We start from the raw sequence: 9,033 nt of genomic DNA, 5'->3' as shown, positions 1-9,033 counted from the left end.
AGATCATGCTGGCCGAAAACTCATGGTTGTCTGCTGGATCGCTGATTGTGGGAATCCTGAGAAACCCCTAGGCTTAGAAGGCATTCTTAGAGGATGTCCTCAACTCTTTCTTCCTTCTGTGCTTGGCTCTCCATATTGCTTTTTGGGGTATTGGGGTTCTAAAAAAAACAAATAATGAGAAAGAGGACTTAAACTTATCTTCTGACACTCTCTCTCTCTCTCTCTCTCTCTCTATATATATATATATATATATATATATATATATATATATATATATATATTTTGTTGCCTATTCTAACCCTCTGGTTTTAATTTGATAATACTCATATTTTAATGACAAAATGACCTTAGTTTCTTGCTTTCTGATGCACCTTTGGTGTTTCCCATATTTTTATTCTTGGATTGATTTCAACGGGAAGAGAGTTAAGGGATGAAAGGAACAGATACCTCGGGCAAATTAAGTTATTTTTAAAACAAGAGTACCCTCTACTTTCTTTTCTGGCTGTTACATGAGTGGAATTTATTTTATTTTTTTATATTTTGAACTTAACTTTAGAAATGATATCTTGTTCCTTGCCATCCCTACCTTTTCTTTTCTTTTTTAAGAGCCTTATAGTTATCCATAGTAGTTGAGTTCATCCTGACAAAGTCTTACATGCATGGCCATCCCTACCTTTATAACTTCTAGGAGCATACAGGTTTTTAGTAAAAAATCAGAAAAGTAAGAATTTCCTTATGTTAACTAATTAGGAACTGAAGGATGTAATGAGCAAATATTTCTTGTGATTTTCTTTTTACCAAAAAGTATTTACCTCATAACTCGTCCATGTGAATTGAAGGTAATAATATATCTGAAAGTACTTTATAAGTGCAAATTATTGTTTGATAATAGTTTTTCAACAATTACTTCCAAATTAGTAAATGAATGCAATCAATCTTCTGGGAATATTATTTATTTGCCTATTTTCTTTTTAGCAAAAACAACAAAAAAAGTGAGTAATGGTGCACAGATGTAGAACTATAGGATTAAGAACCCATATAATCTTTTTTTTATCATAAATCTCAGTGATTATACCAGAGGCTGAAACATTGCCAGACCTTATTAAAATCATGAAGTGGATGAAATTTGTCTTCCCTTACAGCCTCCTTCCCTCATTTAATACCTAGCAAACTCCCTACTGGGGAATTTCTTATCTCCCAGGCAAAAGAGATTAGATTTGTTTTGTTTTGTCTTGTTATTGTTTTGTTGTTGTAATCAATAGAAATCAACTCTGTTTGGCTTAAGGAAAATAAGAGATGTTACAGAAAGCATCCTGGAGTGTCAAATTCATCAGAACAGAGCTGGGTGCTCTGAGAACCTCAGCAGAAGAAGTTTGTCAACTTTTTTTCAGGCCACTGCCATGACTATGACTTACCTGGTATTACATGGTGTTGATACCTCTTTCAAGTTTCAGGCTTCTGTAAGAAAGAATCCCAAGTCAGCCAGCTTGGTCCAGGGGAAAGGCATGGAGCCAATAGAGGAACAAATTTCTAGGTCTCATCTGTTCCAGAAAAGGTTTCAGCATCCAGATTTGCAGGTCACCCAGGTGTGGTGGCACACTCCTGTTGTCCCAGCAGCTTGGGAGGCTGAGACAAGAGGACTGTGAGTTCAAAGCCAGCCTCAGCAAAAGCGAGGTGCTAAGCAACTCAGTGAGACCCTGTCTCTAAATAAAATACAAAATAGGGCTGGGGATGTGGGCTCAGTGGTTGAGTACCCCTGAGTTCAACTCCCAGTTTGCCCCTCCCCACAAAAAAGAGGGTTACAGATTTGCAGGGCAGGTGAATGAGTTTCCCATTCTAAGATCACTCTGAAATCTTAGAGGCAAAGTCACTTGAGGTGTCCCCTCAAAAGAAGTGCCCTTGTCAGAGAATGGGAATGAGCCAGGCAGCCACTTTAAGAGGTGACCATGGAAGACACAGGGTCCACCAAAGTTAACTGATTCCAGTCATGGGTTATATTTGGAAATGCTTCATCATTTTTTAAAATTTGTTCTAATTAGTTATACATGACAGCAGAATATCCTACATCCTGTACAACCAGAAGTGCTTTATCATTTTTTAAAATACTTTCACATTGAAATTTTCACAAGAAATTCACGCCTCAGAAAGCACTCTAAGTCTGAATTCAGATCAAAAGAGAGCTTTATTTACCTGGCCAGGGACTGTCACCCACTGCAGAGACTCAAGCTCTCTGGGAGGACAGCATGCTTCCTGGTCCATCCAAAGAGAATATAAGCACAAAACCCACAACTCAGTGACTTGCTTACATAAGCTAGCCAATCATAGAAATTAACACATTAATAAAGGGGACCTGTGGGCTCTAGGTAGGACTGGAATTTTCCAGTCAGCAAGCAATGGATAAACATAAGCAAAACAAAACAAAACAAAACAACAACAACAAAAAAAACCCATTAGCTTTGCATTCAGTTGACCACAGTCCTGGATGCAAGCAGGTGCTAGACAGTCATGCCCTGAATTGCGGCAGGGGTCGGTTGGCAGGGCAAGAATCTACTTCAAAGTCATGTAGACCCACAAGGGCATTCAAACCCAGGATGTAGCTCACCATGGCCACCATTGCATTCTGAGTAGGGTACAATATGTGGGGTACAAAGTACAGAAAGACAATTTTTTAAATAAAAAAACAGCTTTCCTTTCAGTTTTTCAGAAATAGCTCTTGTATCAGTTTTTTTATAGAAGGCAGCAAAATGGAGTCTTAGGCCTGTCTATGACAGTTCTTGCTTTATAATAGTCTTATCTCACTTACCAAAATCTTATATATAATCTATATTTTTTTACTAATCTATAACCTATAACTTACACTCTTATTGATTGTATTTATCAGTTCACACCACAACCAAATAATAAGGTCATTGCCAGAGACCAAAGAAAAAATAAATGGCAGGCAAACCACTCTTATAGATCCAGGAAGGGATTCTCTGGCTAAGAGAGGCATATGTGGTAGAAGAAGAGAAACACAGTCATGAGAAAACATGGAATTAGATTGCCTTCCCTTGATATTAATAGAGAGACCTCCAGGGTTCTGCTGCTCTGGGAGGTCTTAGGTAAAGCCATGGAAAAGATGTGCTACTTGATCCTTGGAAATGAGACCACCCTAACCCAAGTCACCCAAATGAGAGCATCTCTGCTGGTGGGGAGGACAGTGGCATGGATGAACCCTCCCTGAGTCCTATGAAACCAGGTACTAATTCAGACCCTTTTTTTGTTCAGTCTCCACAGTTGTCCAATGAAGTAGTGCACAATTGTTACTTCAGCTTTAGCCCAAGGTAGAACTGAAAGGGAGTGTCTAGCTGCTTCCATTGTTCAGGAGACAAGAGATGGTCCCAGGAGACAGGAAACGGTCTCACCAGTTCTGGAAAAGGCCCTAGCACCCAGATTTTGTGGATCAGGTGAACTAGCTTCCTACTCTAAGATCACTCTGGAATGCTCAGTCATTACTTTATGAAAATGTGAAACAAATATAAAGGAGTTCCTCTTCTATTAAATATACACATTTTCCTTTTACTATCTATGTGGCAAGATGGTTATGTTTTCTAAGCATTCCCAGGAATAAAGGAAATGGAAGAATATGCTACAATGTTCACATTGAAATAGTAAGATAGCCTCTAGAGATGAATGAAATATAGGAAGTATTTCAGGAGATAATTGCAAGTGTTGTGGTAATAAATCTGAGGAACATATTCAGGACTTGTATGCTGAAACTACAAAACATTGAGGAAAGAAATTAAACATAATGTCCATGGATTGGATGATGTAATATATTAAAGATATTAATTTCCCCTAATTAACATATAAGTTTAATGAGGTTCCTATCAAATTCCCAGATGATATTTGAAGATATAGGCAGAATTATTTTAAAATTTATATGGAAGAACTAGAATAAAAAAAAATTTGGAGGAATATGTGTATCCAATTGGTTATATTGCTACAGTAGTTAAGACTGCATGGCATTGCTAAGTTAGATTATATTGGCATGTTAGACTTTACTGAAATTAAAACCTTTTTATCCATGAGATATCATGTTAGGAGGATACAAACATAGGCTACAGTGGGGAGAAACATATGCAAACAAACTATCCAGCATATCCAATAGCATCTAGACTACATAGTGATCTCTTAAAACTCAACAAAATAAAAAAAAATCTGATTAGAAAATGGGCAAAATAAATGAAGAGACATTCCATTGAGGAACATATAGATGATATAAGAAAAGATGTTCAATTCACTAACAATTAGGGCAATCACAATTAAAACCACAATCTCTGTTTATCTACTAGAAAGCCTAAAACAGCAACGGATCAACTAATATCAAAAGGACAGCTTCAATTTCTGGCAAGGGTGCATAGAGTCTAGACATTCTGCTGGGGATATAAATGGTAGATTTAACCTGGGAAGCAAGTTGGCATTGATTTTTTTTTTAATAAAACTAAACATGCAACTTCTATATACTCCAGCATGGGCATCCCTGGGTATTTATGCTAGAAAAAAAAGAAAAACTTACAAAAACATATGGACATGAATGTTTATAGCAGATTTATTTATTTATCTGTTTATTTTTAGTTACAGATGACAGTAGAATTCATTTTGTTATAATTGTACAAGCATGGAATATATCTTATTCTAGTTAGGACCCCATTCTTATGGGTGTACATGAAGACAGGATTCACTATGGCATATTCATTTAAGAATAAAGAAAAATTGTTTCAGTTTCATTCCACTGTATTTCCTTTTCTAATCCCCATTCCTCTTTCTCTAATCTACTGAATATCTATTCTTCCCCTGTCCCCTCTTATTGTGGTTATCTTCTACATATCAGTGAAAAAATTCCACCTTTGGTTTTGGGGGACTTGCTTATTAGCATGATAGTCTCCAGGTCCATCTGTTTACTTGAAAATGTCATAAAACCATTCTTCTTTATGGATAAGTAGTATTCCATTGTGTATATATACACCATAATTTTATAATCCATTCACCTGTTGAAGGGTGCCTAAGTTGGTACTATAGCTTAGCTATTGTATATTGAGTTTATGACAGATTTATTCATAATAACCCTCATGTAGATGAAATTCCTGTGTCCTTTAACAGGCCAATGGTTAAATAAACTATGATACATTCATTACATGGACCACTACTCAGCAATGAAGAGGAGTAAAATATTGATATACACAGCATCCTGAATGAATCTCCAGAGGATTACAATGAGGGAAAAAAAACAGTTCCTGAAGTTTCCATACTGTATGATTCTACTCATATAAAATTCTTGAAATACAAATTTATAGAGTTAGAGAACAGATTAGTGGTTCCCAGAGAATAAAGAGAAGGTAGGGGACAAAGGGAAATGTGAGGAGGGATATTTGTAGGATGGAAAGGTTGTATTTTGATTATCAATTTCAATATCCTGGTTATGATATTATACAATAATTTTACAAGTTTTTATTATTGGAGGAATGTTTTAGTCAGCTTCTTCACTACTGTGACCAAAAGACTCACTCCACAAGTACAATTGGAGGAGGAAAACTTATCTGGGGGCTCATGGTTTCAGAGGTCTCAGTCCATAGGTAGTCAACTCCAATCCTCAGGGCCTGGGAGGAAGCAGAACACCACAGCAGAGAAATGTGGCAGAGGAAATCAGCTGGGAGCATAGTGCCTGGAAGGAGAGAGAGAGAGACAGAGAGACAGAGAGACAGAGAGAGAGAGAGAGAGAGAGAGAGAGAGAGAGAGAGAGAGAGAGAGAGAGAGACACTAGGACAAAATATAACCCCCAAAGTCATCCACCCAGGGACTTACCTCTTCTAGCCACACCCTACCTGTCTACAGGTACCACTCAGTTAAATATTAAAATTTACCTTTTTTATTAAGTGAATAGTTCCATGACACTCCATGATATGTTGTGGAACCATCACCATCCATCATCAAATTCTCCATCTTCTCAAACTGAGACTTCATTCAACAATAATTCCCCATTCCCTCAAATATGGAATGCTTCATGAATTTTTATGTCATTCTTGTGTGGGGTCCATGCTTATATCTGTGTCATTTCGATTTTGGTATGGGTGCTACCAAACTGGGACCCCCAATCCTTTTCTTTTGGTGGCTGCTTTTCCTACCTATATGTGAGAATATCAGGGTGGTAACACATAGATGTCAATGGATGTCATTCTTGATAGCCTTATGGTTTGCTTAACATTCAGTGGTTAGGAGAGTTAATTGCAATGATTATTTTGCCTTGACACAGTTTCACAGATATTTTGAAGATTAGGTTTATAAATACCTTCAAGTGGAAATATCCATCTCCTCTTTCTATTATTTTTTGTTTGTTTGTTGTTGTTATTTGCTGTATGGTTGGGTAACTAGGGATGCTCATTTTATTTATCCTAAAATGTTGTGCCAGGATTGTACAGACACAGAGAATTTCTGAAAGAAGTTCTATTCCTTTATAATGCAAGAAATCAACTATTTTCGTAAGTTGTTCATGATAATCTTTGTTTTCCCCTTTTTAAATGCATAGGATTCTAACCCTTCTGCCTTAAAAGCTTTCCTCTATAATTCTTTTAAAAGTAACTTGAACTCTGGAAATATTTAGTAGAATGTATTCTACCTAATTTCTTCAATTTAGTTGGGGATAGGTATTTTTAAACCTGGGCTAGAAATTACAACAAACTCTTCTGAAACATTTTGAGTGCTTAACATTTTACCTTCCTGTGGAAACTGATTGAACTTTGTTTTTAAAATAGAATTTAATTTTTTGAAGAGATTCAGATTTACAGAAAAATTGAGAAGATAGTGTTTAGAACTCCTATATATCTCATGTCCAGTTTCTACAATTATTAATATATTAGTATGACACTTTTATTATAATAATAAATGTATGTTAATACTTTAATTCATTATTATGATTATGATTATGATTAGTAGTATTTTGGTACCAGTGATGGAACCTAGAGGTGCTTAAACACTGAGCTACATCACCAGCTCTTTTTATATTTTATTTAGAAACACAGTCTCACTGCGTGGCTGAGGGCCTCCAAGTTGCTGAGGTTAGCTTTAAACTTGTGATCCTCCTGCCTCAGCCTCATGAGCTGCTGGGTTTATAGGTTGTGTTACTGTGCCTGGCTTACTACATTATTATTAACGTAGGCCCATAATTCCAAGTTTCTTAGTTTGTACCTAATATGTTCTCTCCACCCCAGGATTCAGTCTAGTATATCACAGTATATACTATGAAACTGTGGAGTTTCTCAGACTTTTCTTGTTTTTTTATTATTTTGACGGCTTTGCGGATTACTGGTCAGTTACTTAGTAGGATGTCCCACTATTGGACTTCATATGATTTTTTTTTTCTTTAACTAACACAGACTTATCTGCCATTTTAATCACAGGGAGTACTGGCCTGTTTTGTTAGATAAAGAAGGTCAATGTAGGCATGGGCTCTGGACTGATTAGTTTACAAATGAAGGCAAATTCTCAGGTAAGCTGTTTCCTACCTTAAGGAACTGGCAACTTTGGGAGAAGCAGTTCTTCCCTGGGTCCACAATATACCAAGATGTCAAAGCATCAAAAAATACAGGAAATAAAAACACGATTAGTACACAACCATTAATCCTCTCACTATCTCTGTAGTGGTGGTTTTTCCAGAATGTCATGTCATTGGAATCATGTAGACTTTCCAGATTGTCTTATTTCACTTAGCAATGTGCACTTGAGATCATTCCATGGGCTGATAGCTCATTTATTTAGACTGGCAAATAATATAATATTGTATGGATGTGCCACTTTTAAAAAATCTATTCAATTGCTAGGCGAGATCTTGATTACTTACAGTTTTTGATGATTACAAATAAAGCTGCCATAAACATTTATGTGCAAGATTTTGTGTGGATGTATTTTTTTAAATCAGTTGGGTAAATATCTAGGAGTATAATTGTTGTACCATCTAAGACTATCTTTAGCTTTGTGAGAAACTGCCAATGTCTTCCATAGTGTTTGTACCATTTTGCTTTCCCACCAGCAATGAATGAGTTTCACATCTTTGATGGGAAAATATTTCTTTAGATCTTTTGCCCATTTTTAAGTGGATTTTAAATTTTCTCATTGCTAAGTTTTAAGAGTTATTTGTATATTTTAGATACAAGTCCTTTATCAGTGACATAGTATATTAGGGGTGTGTGTGTGTGTGTGTGTGTGAGAGAGAGAGAGAGAGAGAGAGAGAGAGAGAGAGAGAGAGAGAGAATGAACCATGAAAGATGGAAGTTAGTGATTAGCTCAGTCTATATCTAAAGGCCTTTGTTTAGCTTTTTCAGTGCTGTGACTTGACAAGAACTATTAAAGGAAGAAATGTTTATTTGGGGGCTCACAGTTTCACAAATCTCAGTCCATGGATGGCCAGGGCCATTCCATTCTTTGGGGCTCGAGATGAAGCAGAACATCATGGCAGAAGGGTGTAGAGGAGGAAACAGTTGAGAACATGGCACAAGGAAACAGGGAGAGAGCTCCCCAAAAGCTCATGTGTGAAACAATGCGAGACAGTCTAGAGGTGAAATAATTGGGTTATGAGATCCTTAACCTGATCACAGTGTGTTAATCCCCTGATAGGAATTAACTGAGTGGTTACTGTAGGCAGGTAAGGTGTGGCTAGAGGAAGTTGGTCTTTGGAGGCGTGCCCATGGGGAGCTCTCTCCCTGTTTTTAGAGTTCTGACTTTTAGGGCAGAAGAAGATGGGCTCTCCAGCTCCAGAAAAGAAAGCAAATCACCTTTCCTCTGTTTGTTTCATTCTGGTCCTCAACTGATTGGTTGGTTCCAGCTCACATTAGGTAAGGGCAGATCTTCCTTATTCAGTCCACTGAATCAAAAGCTAACCTCTCTTGGATCCAATCTCATAGATAAACCCCCAGCTATTTGGGTGTCCCTTAACTCAGGTGAGTTGGCACCTATGATTGACACGTGGTTTGCAAATATTTTCCTCCTGTATGTGGCTTG

At 37.0% G+C, this 9,033-nt stretch overlaps 1 non-coding gene across 1 annotated transcript; it reads right to left on the bottom strand.

The window, feature by feature from the left end:
• Positions 1-6,025: 6,025 nt before the first annotated feature.
• On the bottom strand, positions 6,026-6,128 carry LOC124096603 (U6 spliceosomal RNA). The gene has a single exon (XR_006852908.1). It is a non-coding gene; the product is annotated as a U6 spliceosomal RNA (small nuclear RNA).
• Between the last annotated feature and the right edge of the window lie 2,905 nt (positions 6,129-9,033).

The sequence above is a fragment of the Marmota monax genome, unplaced genomic scaffold (genome assembly GCF_021218885.2).
Source record: "Marmota monax isolate L192 unplaced genomic scaffold, Marmota_monax_Labrador192_F-V1.1 WCK01_AAM20220418_F8-fsc00004, whole genome shotgun sequence".
NCBI lineage: Eukaryota > Metazoa > Chordata > Mammalia > Rodentia > Sciuridae > Marmota > Marmota monax.
Note: the sequence above shows the minus strand (reverse complement) of the source record. Positions and strands in the feature narration are given on the sequence as shown.